The sequence below is a fragment of the Mus pahari genome, chromosome 1 (genome assembly GCF_900095145.1).
Source record: "Mus pahari chromosome 1, PAHARI_EIJ_v1.1, whole genome shotgun sequence".
Taxonomy (NCBI): Eukaryota; Metazoa; Chordata; class Mammalia; order Rodentia; family Muridae; genus Mus; species Mus pahari.
This window is the reverse complement of record NC_034590.1, coordinates 51,562,709-51,576,661: the sequence shown is the minus strand read 5'-3', so window position 1 is coordinate 51,576,661 and position 13,953 is coordinate 51,562,709. Positions and strand designations below refer to the sequence as shown.

At 51.8% G+C, this 13,953-nt stretch overlaps 1 protein-coding gene and 1 long non-coding RNA gene across 9 annotated transcripts in view; one reads left to right on the top strand and one right to left on the bottom strand.

Moving 5' to 3' along the window:
• The window catches only part of LOC110321666, a 12,600-nt gene extending 7,494 nt beyond the window's left edge, over positions 1-5,106 (top strand). The window contains exon 3 of the long non-coding RNA XR_002380539.1: positions 4,939-5,106. This is a non-coding gene — a long non-coding RNA (uncharacterized LOC110321666). The remainder of the gene's footprint in view (positions 1-4,938) is intronic.
• Positions 1-13,953, bottom strand: part of Znf710 (zinc finger protein 710) — a 65,678-nt gene that overhangs the window by 22,666 nt on the left and 29,059 nt on the right. The window contains exon 1 of one of the 8 annotated variants that reach the window (XM_029531830.1): positions 8,224-8,404. The exons of the other annotated variants lie outside the window; for them this stretch is intronic. The gene's annotated coding sequence lies outside the window, so the exon portion shown is untranslated. Of the gene's footprint in view, positions 1-8,223; positions 8,405-13,953 lie in introns of those variants that run through there. 8 annotated transcript variants of the gene reach the window in all.

Sequence of the window (13,953 nt, the reverse complement as noted above, 5' to 3'; positions counted from 1 at the left end):
AAAAAAAAAAAAAAGAAAGAAAGAAAAAGATATTCTTTTCAAGTTTGCTTTATTTTAAAAAATTGTTTTGAAGGTTAATGGAGGACAGTGGGCATGGGGACTCACACCTGTACTCTTACACTCAGGAGGTTGGTGCAGGATGGCCATTAATATAGGGCCAGCCTGGGGTACTGAGACCCTGTCTCAAAATAGCAACAAAACAAAACAAAAACAAAAAAACTGCGGTACACCTCTGTGATCCCAGAACTCTGAAGGCAGAGGATCTCTGTGGTTTGAGGCCAGCCTGGTCTACATATTGAGTCCCAGGCTAACTGAGGCTAGTAAAACCCTGTCTCAAACAAGCAAACAACCTCCACAGCCAACAGCAATTAAAATAAAAATAAAAGAAGACGCTTAAGACCCTCCTCAGCTACATACGGAGTATATTGCTAGTATGATGTACTTGAAGCCCCAGGAGGAAGAGGAAGGAGGGGACAATTAGGGTGAGAAAACCCATTCCGCTGTCAGATGTGTGTTCCGTACTTAGGCCTAGATGGTTGCGTCTGCGCTGAACTTTTTTCCTGTCATTATCCCCTAAACAGCACAGCACACCAGCGACTCATAGAGCATTTACATCGTGTTAGGTATTATTATAAGTCATCTAGAGATGCCTTAAATCATATGGAGGATGTGTGTGGGCTGTGCGCAAGTACTACGTCACTACTCCCCACAGAGACGGCGCCATGGCTGTAAAAGCAACTTAAAAAGCAGGTTGGAGACAGGTGGGGTGGTCCTGACTGAGGACTCGGGAAGCTACAGCAGAAGAATAAGGCTAGCTCAGGTTACATATTGAATTCTAGGACAGCCTGGACTATTTAGCCGGGCTGCCTCAAACAAATAAAACAAAACAAAAAACCCCAGCCTGCTATGGAGTGCTGAGCCCTGGCTTAGAGTGGAGTCTTTGACTCGTCCATCCCTCCCGAAGCAGGGATAACAGGAGCACCTGCCTGGCAGCCTGGAGAGCAACAACTGAGGGCCTGAGAGTGTTTGCCATTATTGACTTTGGTAACCCCATGGCCACACAGCCGGTTCCTGCAGGCGTTGTCTCCTTGGTGCCAGTTCTTAAAGAGGCAGGGAGAGCCAGTGAGATGGCTCAGATAAAAACACTTGCAGCCTAAGCTTAAGACTGGAATTTGATCTCCACATGCCAAGATGGAGAGAACTGAGAACTGACTCCTCATAATTGTCCTCTGGTGTGCCAACCCCCAAACACACACACACACACACACACACACACACATACACACAAGAGATGTTGCCATATGTGCCCTGCTAGGATTCAGGAATGTTTGTGCCCAAACTGGAATAACTTGAAGGCCACCCACCACCCACACCCACCTTGGCAGGTGAGATCTGCCAGCAGGTGTTCCAAGAAGCCTGTGACAACAGGAAGCAGTGGCAGCCCTACTAAGGTCCCCAGACACAAAGCCCATTGCAGGACTCCACTGAGGGGAGGGGTCGGCCCTGGCCACATTTGTTTGTCTCTATCAATTCCTTGAGGCACAAAGCCCGAGTATCCCTAGGGAAATGGACGATACCTCTCCCCACAGGTGACCAACTCCCTCAGACTTAGCAGAGTCTGCTTTGCCTTTTTTTTTGAGACCTGGGAGTATTCTCAGAACCTGCACACATTAGGTACTCAACAGTCCCCACGCTAACACCCTCTACACTGCAGCATCTGAGTGACATCTGCTCTCTGGTGCTTGCCTATGTCTTTTTGCTTCTGACACCCTCCATCTTCCTTGGCTCTGCTCTAGTCTGTGGTGGGAAGTGGCCCATTCTATGACGACTCAAGGCCTTTGGATGGGTGCTACCTCACGGTAGCTTATTCATGCAACTGGTCCTGTGTCTACTTTGCTAATGGTAACTTCAATTCACACACCAACAAACCACGGACCAGGGTGGGAGTAACGGAAGGACCCACAGACCTGGCAGTGGATGTGTGACATCCTGGCCAACCCCTCCTCTCGTGTCTCCTGGTCTACAGTGGCCTGAGCTTCCCTCCTCCAAACACCTCCTGTTCCTGGCAAGCAGAATAGACCGATTGTAGCCCTGGCTGCCCAGGATCCCCAGGTCACAGGACCTAGAACAGTTAGCATCTCCCGGGTGGTAGAGCTGAGCAAGGCCTTCCTTCCACCAGGAGGGAATGATTCAGTTTGCAGGGTTGTCACCACCTAGAGAGAGCCAGCCTCAGTCTCTGCCATCTGCTTTCTCCTGTTTAACTCACAGCCTTCCCTCAGCCTTGCCCCCTCCCTGACCCCATGTCCAGATGACCTCTAGTACCACAGCAGACCACAGCCCAGGCACTGCCGACTTCCCCTGTCTCCACCGTATGATCAGGGGCCGTCCTGTGCCTCCTGCACTGGGCTGTGTGACCTCCGTCCTCCTCTGGAAGGTCATTGTTTGTTGTCAGGCAGACCCTGCTGTCCCTTTGCCTCTGGCATCCCCAAGTGTCAGTCCTTGCCACTGTCCTGCTCGGTTCCCTCAGGGAATCCATCTCTGCCAACCATGACCCCCTGCCTAAACCCCGACCTGCCTGTCCCTGAAGCCATGCTCCATTTTCAGCTTTGTAGATTCAAAACTTTTTTGTTGTTGTTTTCCGAGACAGGGTTTCTCTGTATAGCCCTGGCTGTCCTGGAACTCACTGTAGGCCAGGTTGGTCTCGAACTCAGAAATCCGCCTGCCTCTGCCTCCCGAGTGCTGGGATTAAAGGCATGCGCCACCACGCCCGGCTAAAACTTTTTTTTTTTTTAAAGCCACTTTTGAGTAGCTAGGGTTAGGCGAACATGGATGGCGCCACACTCTTTTCTCTTTTGAATTCAGAAAGACAAAGAAAGACGGCAGCCCCACTGCCCCTCGAGGAGCCATAGTAGAAGGGTAGAACTACCACAGCTAGCTGGTTAGGATGTGGTTAACACTACCTGAGGGATCAAAGAGGGTGGGGATGGCTAAGTAGGGTTTTGTACGTTGTATAGAACTAGCAGGTGACAGGGAACTTGGATTTGTTATAGTCCAAAGACAGGATTACAGGTCTGAACATGCCCGGGGGCAGGGCTGCTCAGGCCACAGTGATGGTGGCCCTGCATCTGGTCCTATCTGGACTGCAGAAGAATGGAGTCAGTACCAAGCTAACCAAGCATAGCTCTCAGGAGAGGCCCATCTTCATCTTAGGGAAACAGACCCGCAGAGAGAGAACCCAGTGGGAAGGAACCCAAACGGAATGCGCGCTAGCTCATTATTTGGGGAGAGCCATCTAGCAGAGCACTAAACCACTGTCCCAGGTCCAGCCAATATGGGGACAACTGCTTCTGCAGTGTGCCAGTGTGGTAGGGGATCCCCGGCTAGACAGCTGTCATGTAAACATGACTTGGCCTTCTTGCTTGAGTTCAGTCCAAGTGAGGGTCTCATGGCTTCACCAAGGCTGCTCTGGGCCTGGAGGTCTAACAGCAGGCTCCCACAGAGGAGAGAAGTTTGGGGAACCTGCATTCACCCCTGACCTCTGGCAGTACAAGCCCCAACTCAGGCAAGGCAGAAAAGGAACCGACTCCAGGCCTTGCTGGACTTCTCCCGGCCAGAGGGTTTGGGGTTCCTTATCTGTGACAACAGGTATGTCTTGCCTGACGGGGACTTTTCCAAACTTCCTGTGCCACAGCGTAGTGGAGGGGGAAACCTCACAGACCCACTTCTCTAACTTCTCCCACCCCTTGAAAACAGAGGCACTATTCAAAAGGAAAAAGAAGAATTAAAAAAGAGAAAAAGGCAGAAGAAAAGAAATGAGGAACTGAATAGAAGAAAAGGGAGGGAAAAAAGAGCGAGAGAAGAGAGAGAGATCCCCAGGGAATGAAAGGCAGGAGCGAAGGAGAGCAGAGACAAAGCATGGGGGGGGGGGGGAGAAGAAGACAGAGCTTTCAAGAGAAACGTTCCGGTGTGAATGCAGCGTGCAGGGGAGACAGGAGCCTTGAAAAAGAGCAGCCCAAAGCAGTGACCCTTCATTCACACACGGTGCCAATCACAGGGACAATGAGAACTCGCTTTCGATTTCCGTCTTTTCTCCTTCTCTCCTTCCTGGGGGTGGAAAGGCTGGGAGCTAATTTCTGAAAGTGTGAGAACACATTGACGCTTGATGGCCCAGCAGCCATACATTCTACTGCAGGGTTGGCTGGCCCTGCCCCCAGCCTGGGCTCTGGCTGTAGTCACCCCTTATGGGGTCCTGGCTGAGTGGAAGCCCATGGGTGAGATGTGCCTCTTGGGCTGGGAACCTGTGAGCATCATCCACTGTCCCAGGATACAGGAGCACACAGGAGGCCCGGGGCCCTGTCTCCCTACCCCAGATGTCGAGCATCACACAGAGAGATGGTGCTCTGTCCAGGGTGACTGAGGAATGACATAAACAGCCAGACGACCAACTGTTGGATCAGTGTCTCTTGGGACAGAAAGGCCCTGTGGGCAGAGGTTTGCTCTTCATGTACCAGAGCGCTGCACTTTCCCAAGTCACCCAAGACCCAAAGGCAGAAAGAAGAGAGTTGCCACAGTGGGTGTGGAGTGTATAAGCCCCAGCAACTTGGAAGGCTGAGGCAAAAGTTTCCCTTGAGCACAGGAGTCTAGGTCAGTCTAGGCAACTCAGCCAAAACCCACAGGTCAGTGGCAACCCAGCCACACAACCTACTCTTGGTAGAAGGGAGGGAGGCAGGGAGAAGAAAGCATGGCTGGCCTGGGTTTGGATCAGAACCTCCCTCTTCCCTGCAGCAGGCCACTGTTATGCACTGGGCAGTGTCCAGCTCTAGGGTGAGACAATGCTCACACACTGGTAATCAAATGGCTCTCCACCTGTCCTCAGAGGTGGCAGGTGAATGTCTCCGGCCCCCTCTTCTTTGTCTTGTCTTCTCTCCCTCTTCCTAGCTTCCAGGACCCAATGAGTCATAAAACCTGGAACAGGGTCACCTTTCTGCAATGGCTTCCGATCAACCTAATGCTGAGTACTGAGAAGTGATGGGAGTGGAGAGGCTTCAGGAAAAGACTGACTGGCTTATTGATTGATTGACTGATTGACTGACTGAACAAGTCTCTCCCCTCCTCTCTATTGGATGTGCGGTCTGCACAGAGCTCAGCATTGCGGGCTGGGATTAGAAAATGAGGAGGACCAATGGGACCTGGCGGTGGCGGAGGCCAGTAGGGTGGGGGAGGGATGGAAACAGGCTAGGAAAGAAACCCTTTCCTCACCATGGCCACCAGGAAAGACTTAGTTGGAATAGGCCCAGAAGGGCTCCAAACCTCAAACTCAACAAGGAAACTGTCAAGAGAAAAAGACATGAGGCAGAAGCAGGCTCGCAGGGTGGAAACTTGACGGAACCATAGCCTGCGCCTAACTCTTGTACTTCTTTGTGACACACAAACGCAGGCATACATTTGATGAGCATCTCTGTGTGCTGGCTAGCTCCCATCACTCCCAGGGTGGTAGTGAGCAAGATCCTCATGCCACAGTGGAAGCAAAAGCGAGAAAACGGCCAGTCATACTACGGTGAAGCTATGTGGGGAGGCAAGCGGTGGGCAGCAGACGGCGCTGCATGGAGTCATTTTAAGTAGTATGCAAACAGTGACGTAAGGTAAATGCTTATTTGTAGGATGTAGCATGTGGGCAGTAGAGACGGGAAGACAGAGGTGTCAAGATCATCCTTGGCTACAAAGTGAGTGCAGGCTAGCCTGGGCTACAACAGAGGCCCTATCTCCAAAACAAACAAATAAAGCAGGGCTGGGGAAATGGCTCAGAGACTGAGAGTGTCTGCTACGCAATCATTGGGACCTGAATTTAAAAACCTAGAAGCTGGGATGTGACCTGGACCTGTAACCCCATGCTGGGGTGAGGGGACAGAGATGAGGGTCCCTGGGGCCTGCTGCCTGCCAGGCTCACTCTTGGCTTAGAGCGTGACGTAGCGCACACACACACACACACACACACACACACACACACTGCATACATACACACAATACATAATTAAGAACAACAACAAAATTCCCCTTTGTTTTGAAAAGGCTTTAAGGAATTCTGCTGACAGGCTGCAGGAGCACCAGTGTCTAGAAATTAAAACACAGCTACTTCTGAGATAACAGAAAAAAACATCCCATAATTGGGTCCTGACCTCTTGGTGTACTAGAAGGAATTTGAGACGAGGACAGAAAAATGTCATTCAGTGGGACCTTCAGAGACTGTAATCTACACTTTTAAAAAGTCTTGTATTATTTTTTGTGTCTGAGTGTTTTGCCTGCATGTGTATCTGTCCACTGTGTGCCTGGTGCCCTTGGAGAACAGAGGAGTGTGTCAGATCCCCTGGAACTGACTGGAGCTATAAGACAGTTGTAAGCTGCCATGTGGGTGCTGGGAACCAAACCAGGGGCCACTCGGCGCTTTTACCCCGAGCCATCTCTGCAGCCCCTCAATCCCTTTTTGAAAGAAGAAATGAAACAACCATAGCTTGGTACTCAGTTCGACAGTGAGCAATATTAACCCAAAAATATGACTTTAGGAAGAAGGAAAACGCGGTAGGATGCCATGAAGAAGATTCCTCATGTACAAGAGGCAGTGGCGGGGTATGTGTGTGTGTGTCCAGATAATGTCTGAAGTTGGTGAACAAATAATAAGATATTTTTTTCAAAAGATGGAGAATCAGAAGGAGCTGCAGAGCTGAGGGTTGGGGGCACAGGCAGCCAGCCGTCTTTTAGCATTTGACACAGCTTGGTTCCTCTTTAGGAGAGTTTGGTGTGAACACAGATGCACATGCATTACTTTGATTAAAGTAAATCTGGACTACAGCATAGTGGCACACACCTTTAATCCCAGCACTCGAGAGGCAGAGGCAGGTGGAGCTCTGAGTTTGAGGCCAGCCTGGTCTGCGTAGTGAGTTCCAGGACAGCCAGGGCTACATGGAGACCCTGTTTTGAAAAAGCCCAACCATCCATCCAACCAATCAACCCAAAGCCCGGGGATGTGGTGGTGCACACCTGTAATCTCACTCAGCCCTTGGAAAGTGGGGCAAGGACTGATGAGAATGGCTCAGTGGGTAAGAGCACTGACTGCTCTTCCAAAGGTCCTGAGCTCAAATCCCAGCAACCACATAGTGGCTCACAACCATCCGTAATGAGATCTGACACCCTCTGCTGGTGTGTCTAAAGACAGCTACAGTGTACTTATTTATACTAATAAATAAATCTTTGGGCCAGAGCGAGCAGGGAAGGAGTGAGTGGGGCGGACTGGAGCAAGCAGAGGTCCTAAATTCAATTCCCAACAACCACATGAAGACTCACAACCATCTGTACAGCTACAGTGTACTCATATATATTAAATAAATAAATAAATAAGGAAAGTGGGGCAAGTAGAGGCAGCCTGGGCTACATGAGACCTTAGAGTCGCCCCTAAATCAAATGTTGATCACTCTCAGCTCTTTGGGCTATCCAGAAGAGAAGCAAAATGGTCTGCCTATACCCATCAGAAAGGCTAGACCTCATAGGCTCCTGCCCAAGGCAGCACAATGAGATAAACCCAGAGGAAGGAGTTGGGGAAAGCCTTCCGTGTGGGCATGTGTTTTCAAAGAGACTGGAGCACAGGGGTGTCACCCTGGGAGGAAGAGGCAAGGCCAGAGACCACACAGCTCCTCAGGAACGCTGGGAGGAGGACTAGTGACACCATGGAGCTCTCGATGGCAACTGCAGAAGGTTAAGTTGTCACACGTGTGTGCCTGAGGTCTGGGTTTCCTCACAAGCTTGCTCGTTCACCTGGCATCATGGGCACCATGCCTAAGAGGCTCTGGGTCTCTGGGCCTCACATACACACCGGTACCTTCTCCCTTGCCAGCAAGTCAGCTAGGGCCGCAACAATCCCCATCTTTTAAGTCTAATGCACACTCGGTGCCAATTCCACCTGAATAACGTCTCCTTCCCACCAAAGGAGCAGAGAAACGCAGAGCGCACCAAAACCCTCCAGGAGTACAGATATGTCAGGCAGCACCTCCGTGTGCTCCACGGGACACAGCCCCGACCACGGAGCCTTTGGACCTGACTCTAACAGGTGTGGCCACCTGTACCAGGTGTACTCCACAGTACCTGGTTTCAGTCACCAAAGCTCAAAATTACAGCTAGATTACATCCAATATTCTCAGGCTCGGGGCTGTGCTGGGGTGCAGGGAGTCCCACCTTGTGTCACATGGCTGGGCCCTGTCCACTTCTGCCTCGTAGCCTGGATGTAGGCCGGGCTTCAACCTCTTAAAACCCTATCCATGAAATGAAGATAGCACACGCCCAGCCATCCAGGTTGGCTATGGACCCAGCGAGATAACCTTTCCGGTCAGCTGGGCCCAACTATAAATAAGTTAACTGAAGCAGGAGAGAGCATTCCATGACTCACAGGAGGCAAAAGGCAAAGGCCATGCCTCCAACTGCAGATCCCTTTCCCCTTACCACTTTCCCGGCTACACTTTTCAGCAGAGCCGTGAACCGGTAAACAACTTAGAGGTATTCAACCTGACAAATCCAGAGACCTCTACAACATTGAAGGCTTGCACAGACTCTTCAGTGTCTGTCTGTCTGTCTGTCTCTCTCTTTCACACACACACACACATACACACACACACACAGAGAACAGGGGGACTGGTCTGAGTCAAAAGCTAAAGAAACAAAACCAAACGTACATAGGAGAGGCACCAGTGGCATTTTCAGAGAACCAGGAAAATTCCCAAAGGATGATGTAATGGACTGTATCGCTGAGTAACAATGTTTCTAGGTGTGATCAAGATCCCAGGTGGGAAGCCCTGGCTCTGAGGAACAGCAAATATGTGGGATGGGCCTCCATGACAGAGCTTCACCAGTCTGTCAATTTCACAATGAAACCTTAGGAGTAAATCAGGCCTCGTGGGCAGGCTGTGACTTGTTCCTTGGGTCTACCTGGCCTGGCTTTAGTTTCTTCTGCCCATGGCGAAGAGCAATGGTGTGGTTAGCAGGCCTCAGTGTTCCCAGTCTGCATGGTGGATATCAAAAATGCTACAAGGACCAAACAGTGGGGTGACTAGGGGTAACTAGGCAAGAGCGCTCAGACCTGCCAGGGCAGCCCAGCTGCTGCAGAGAGAGAGGAAATCATAAAGTAGGCACGGCTTGGTAGTTCTGCTGCTCAGCTCAGAATGGAGACTGGCCACCCAGGCTTGCTGGGGTGACCCCAAGCCCTTAGCTGCTTCCTCTCTGGGGGGCAGCACCTGGTCTCCCACTGCCCATCTCTCAGAGTGTGGACAGTCTGTTCCCATTTCTGTACTGTTTTGGACCCACTGTTCTGTGGGGTCTGCGGCACTTTAAGGGCAGGAACCACAAAGTGTCGGGTCAGAGTTTGTCCCCACCTTCCTGGTGCAGCTAGACAGTGGCAAGCGTTCCCCAGAGGCGGTACTTGGTGGTAATCAGGCCTCAGCCTCCCCCTTCAGAACAAGGGTTCTTTCAGCTGATTCTCTAGGGAACCCTACTCGGCTCAGAGCTCTCCCAGTGCTCAAGGGCAAAGCAGTCTTCCCATCGGCATTGTCCAGTGCTCCGGAGCCATGGGTGAGTCCGGAGGCAGCGGGGCCACCTTCCCAAAGCCTCAGTGGGGGATTTCCAGGGAATGCAACCACCTAGACTGGGCCTACCCCAGACCCCAGTAAGTTTGAAAGGTCCTTCAAATAACTGAAAATGAACTTGAGAGCCCTGCCCTCTGTCCCACCACCCAGTGCCCTTTCCCTTCCTGCCACTCAAGAGTCCCCCAGCTCTTCAGCCTGCCCTGCACCCTCACCTTTCTGTGCTGTGGCCTCCTTGTCTCCACCTCCCCAGATACCAGCATTCTTTAAGGTTCAAGTGTCTCTCTCTTCAGGGACACAAGTCACTTCTCCATGAGAGAAGACAGAGTTTCCTGTTGTGTGGAACTGGGCACAAAAGCTGGAGAAAGGGTCATTAAGAAGCCAGCACCTTGGTCCTACTGAGAGCCTGGATACCATCCTCAGGACCTCAGGAGAGTTTTAGGCAAGGAAGTCACATAACATTGTGACAGACAGATACACAGATGCGCGCGCACACACACACAGGCAGACATGCACACAACCTTGAGGTGCAAGGAATGAAACCTGGAGCCTTGTACATGCTAGGTAAATGTCCTACCACTGAGCAACAGCCACAGCCTTGCCACCAATGTTTGTTGGTTTTGTGAGTTTTGTTTCTGGAGAGCCTCACAGAAGCCCTGGATCACTTCCAACTTGTGGCAATCCTCCTGTGTCTGCCTCCCAAGTGCTGGTATTAGGGGTCCACGCCACCATGCCAGATGCCATGCACATTCTGGAGATCTGGGGGGAACAGGGCAGTGTCCCGGCGTTGCCACTTGACCTTTCACATGCCCCACTGCGGCCCCCAGCGGCACGGCCTGCCTGCGTGGACGCTGCTGTTCCTGAGAATGATGGCCAGGTCTGTTTTGTCACCAGGGACTGGGACAGCCTTTCTTTCCACTGTGGCCAGTAGGGTTGACAGCTGAATGCAGGGAGGAGTGACGAGCGAGTGCTAACAATGAGAATTCATTCCAGGCTCCCGATGGGCAGAGACCATCTGGACAGACCCAGAGGCCACCGGAGGGACTGAGGGACGCCCCTTGGTGAGGAAGACATTCACTCCAGCCACTTCAGAGGACCCCAAGGAGCCCGGTGTCACTAAAAAAGAACATTAAAATTGAATGGCGCCCGATGAATGGCTGGGAAATGTTACACATCAATCCGGTCAAGGGTTTTCCACTCTTAGATCGAGCAAAGGAAAGAGAAGAGTGAACTGGAGGAGGGGGATGGGAGGGGGAGGAAGCTGGGAGAGGAGGGAGGAGTCTCAAACTCTAGAGTTTACAGAGAAAGGGTAGGGGGAAGAGACAAGGGGAGAACAGGAAGGGGAAGCTGAAGTTCTTTCCCCTTAGAAATGGAAGTCACTACAGCAAAGCTGCCAGGGCTCTGGGCGGGCCCAGGGTGGGGAGGTCAAACTCCAAGCTACCAAAGACAGGTTCCACTGGACCCGCTGTGCCTTAGGATGGGCTGCTGGTACCACCGCCTAGGGCCCCAACTCAGAAGGCCTGCTCTTTGGTCACATGTTCACACGACTGTCCTGAAATTCTTACTCATTTTCAAACACAGGGTCCATGTTTCTATTTGTCACCCCGGGGCCTGAAAATTACGTAGCCGCTCCTGGCTGACCTTTCCAGAGGACATTTCGGCAAGCAGGGCAGGAGGGTGGCTGTGGGCGGGCCCCGGCTGCTACTAGATGTCTGCTACCCAGACACAAGTCTCTGCACTGTTGACTCAGCCATCAGGTATTAGGGAGCGGGGGCTCCACCCCCCCACCCCAAGCTGAGGCTCTGGGCCTGCTGCGGCTGTGGGTGCTCCTAGACTCCCCTGAGAAATCCACACTAAGGGGACCTGACCTGTCCCTGCACACAGGAAGCACACACTACACTAACCCTGTGGGGAACACCATGCTGTCTGGGGAGACCTGCCTCAAACGCTGAGCTGAGCTCGCTGCAGTCGGTGGGAGCAACTGGGCAAGCCTGGCCACATCCTGAGCCAGTGGGCTTCCTCTGCTCCTGAGAGGAGATGCGGCAGGGAGCCCGCCTCAGCGCCATCGTTAATGCGCTGCACTGTTGGGGGCCAAGGCCACAGCTTCATCTGCCAGCCCCCTCACCTTTGAGAGTGGAGGCCATGGCCCTATTCCAGGGTACCCCATTTCTGTCTGGCTCTCCATCAGTGTACAGGCCAATCCCACCCCAAACCCCAAGACCAAAGGCAGAGGCCCTTCCAGACCCATTTTCCTCCTGTGGCCTCTGCCATTAGTTCCTCTGAGAAAGCAGCGCTACCCAAATGACCCCGGCCAGCAGATGATTTGGCAGGGGTGCAAAGGAAACACCTGCAGGCAAAACCTGGAGCAGCTGCATCCCAGGTGAGCAGAACAAAGCCAGGCTCACTAGGCCTGCCAGGGTGTCCCTGACCCAAGGTGACAGGGCCTATGCAGGATTCTTAGAAATGGTGAAGACAAATTGTATCTTATACCCAAGATACAATTTGCAAAACACATGAAACTCAAGAAGAAAGAAGACCAAAGTGTGGATACTTTGTCCTTCCTTAGAATGGGGAACAAAATACCCATGGAAGGAGTTAAAGAGACAAAGTTTGGAGCTGAGATGGACCATCCAGAGACTGCCCCACCCAGGGATCCATCCCATAATCAGCCACCAAACACAGACACTATTGCATATGCCAACAAGATTTTGCTGAAAGGACCCTGATATAGCTGTGTCTTGTGAGGCTGGCAAACACATTAGTGGATGCTCACAGTCATCTATGCACACAGATGGAACACAGGGCCCCCAGTGGAGAAGCTAGAGAAAGTACCCAAGGAACTGAAGGGGGCTGCAACCCTATAGAAGGAACAACAATATGAACTAACCAGTACCCCCAGAGCTCATGTCTCTAGCTGCATATCTAGCAAAGGATGGCCTAGTTGGCCATCAATGGGAGGAGAGGCCTGCAAACTTTATAGGGGAACACCAGGGCCAAGAAGTGGGAGTGGGTGGGTAGGGGAGCAGGATGGGGGGAGGGTATAGGGGACTTTCGGGATAGCATTTGAAATGTAAATAAAGAAAATATTTAATAAAAAAATTGGAAAAAAAAAAGAAAGGAAGGAAGGAAGGAAGGAAGGAAGGAAGGAAGGAAGGAAGGAAGGGTGAAGACAGTAAGCTCCAAATCAGATGAAGCAGAGAGAGTCTAGGGCGGAAGCCGGGTGCGGTGACCAGGCTGCCCTGGCTGCTGGGGAGAGCCCTCCAGGAACTGAGTAAACCAAGGGGGCTGCTTCCTTACAATCCCGGCTGCACCAACACCCCAGCCGTGGCCAGGAACACACACAAGAACTTGGAAGCAGGAGGGCACTGGCAACTTGCCCTAAGCCACAGTTTTCAGAGAACATACAAACACAAGGATTTCTCCTTCTGTGGAGCCCCAAACCCGGTCGTGTTCCACAGCATAAACATGTCACATGAACCCCTTCATGAATGTAGTCATTTTCATTCTAAACTCAGAGGCGCAGGGATGGCCCCAAGACTGCACAGCAGGAGTCTAAAAGCCATCACGGGCTTTCTTGCTCCATCCTTGGCTCGCCTCAGTGTCCAAAGCCCATCTCAATGGGACAAGGCAGAAGAGCTCGGAGTGGCCTGAGAGCCAGTCCCTCTGTGCTGGGAGTGGGACTGCAGATGGCAGAAGGAGGCTGACACTTCCTCCTTTGCACACCCACCCACCACTGCTTCTCGGGCTCTCTGCAGCAAGAGTTAGTTTGGCTTCTTGGCCGACCTAACAGATGGGTAGTCAGTTCTCACTTCTGAGGCCTGTCACATGAAGTCAGTGGTGTCTACACTGGGCTACTGATCGTCCACCATTGTCATGACCAAATTATGTAAGTTTCTTAATAATATATTTGTCCCATTTTCGTTCTCTGCCCCTCAAGCTGGGAGCTGAACTTAGGGACAGCAGGGGGCGTGGCAACCGCTCTACCACGGAACCCTACCCTTCCAAACACTCTGGGAGTTAAGTTCTGGTCCTTGACCTGTACTTCTGTGTACACTGGCCTAAGAATGAAGAAGGGAAGTTTACAAATTAAAAAAAACAAAAACAAAACAAAACAAAACAAAACCTAAATTGAAGACTTGTCTGGAGCCGAGACATAAGCTCCTATCTCAGCTACAACTCTTGGGTCCGAGAGTTTCAGAGCAGTTTAGGGAACATGGCAAGGCCTCATGTCAAAATTAAAGGAAGCCGGGCGTGGTGGCGCACGCCTTTAATCCCAGCACTCGGGAGGCAGAGGCAGGCGGATTTCTGAGTTCGAGGCTAGCCTGGTCTACAA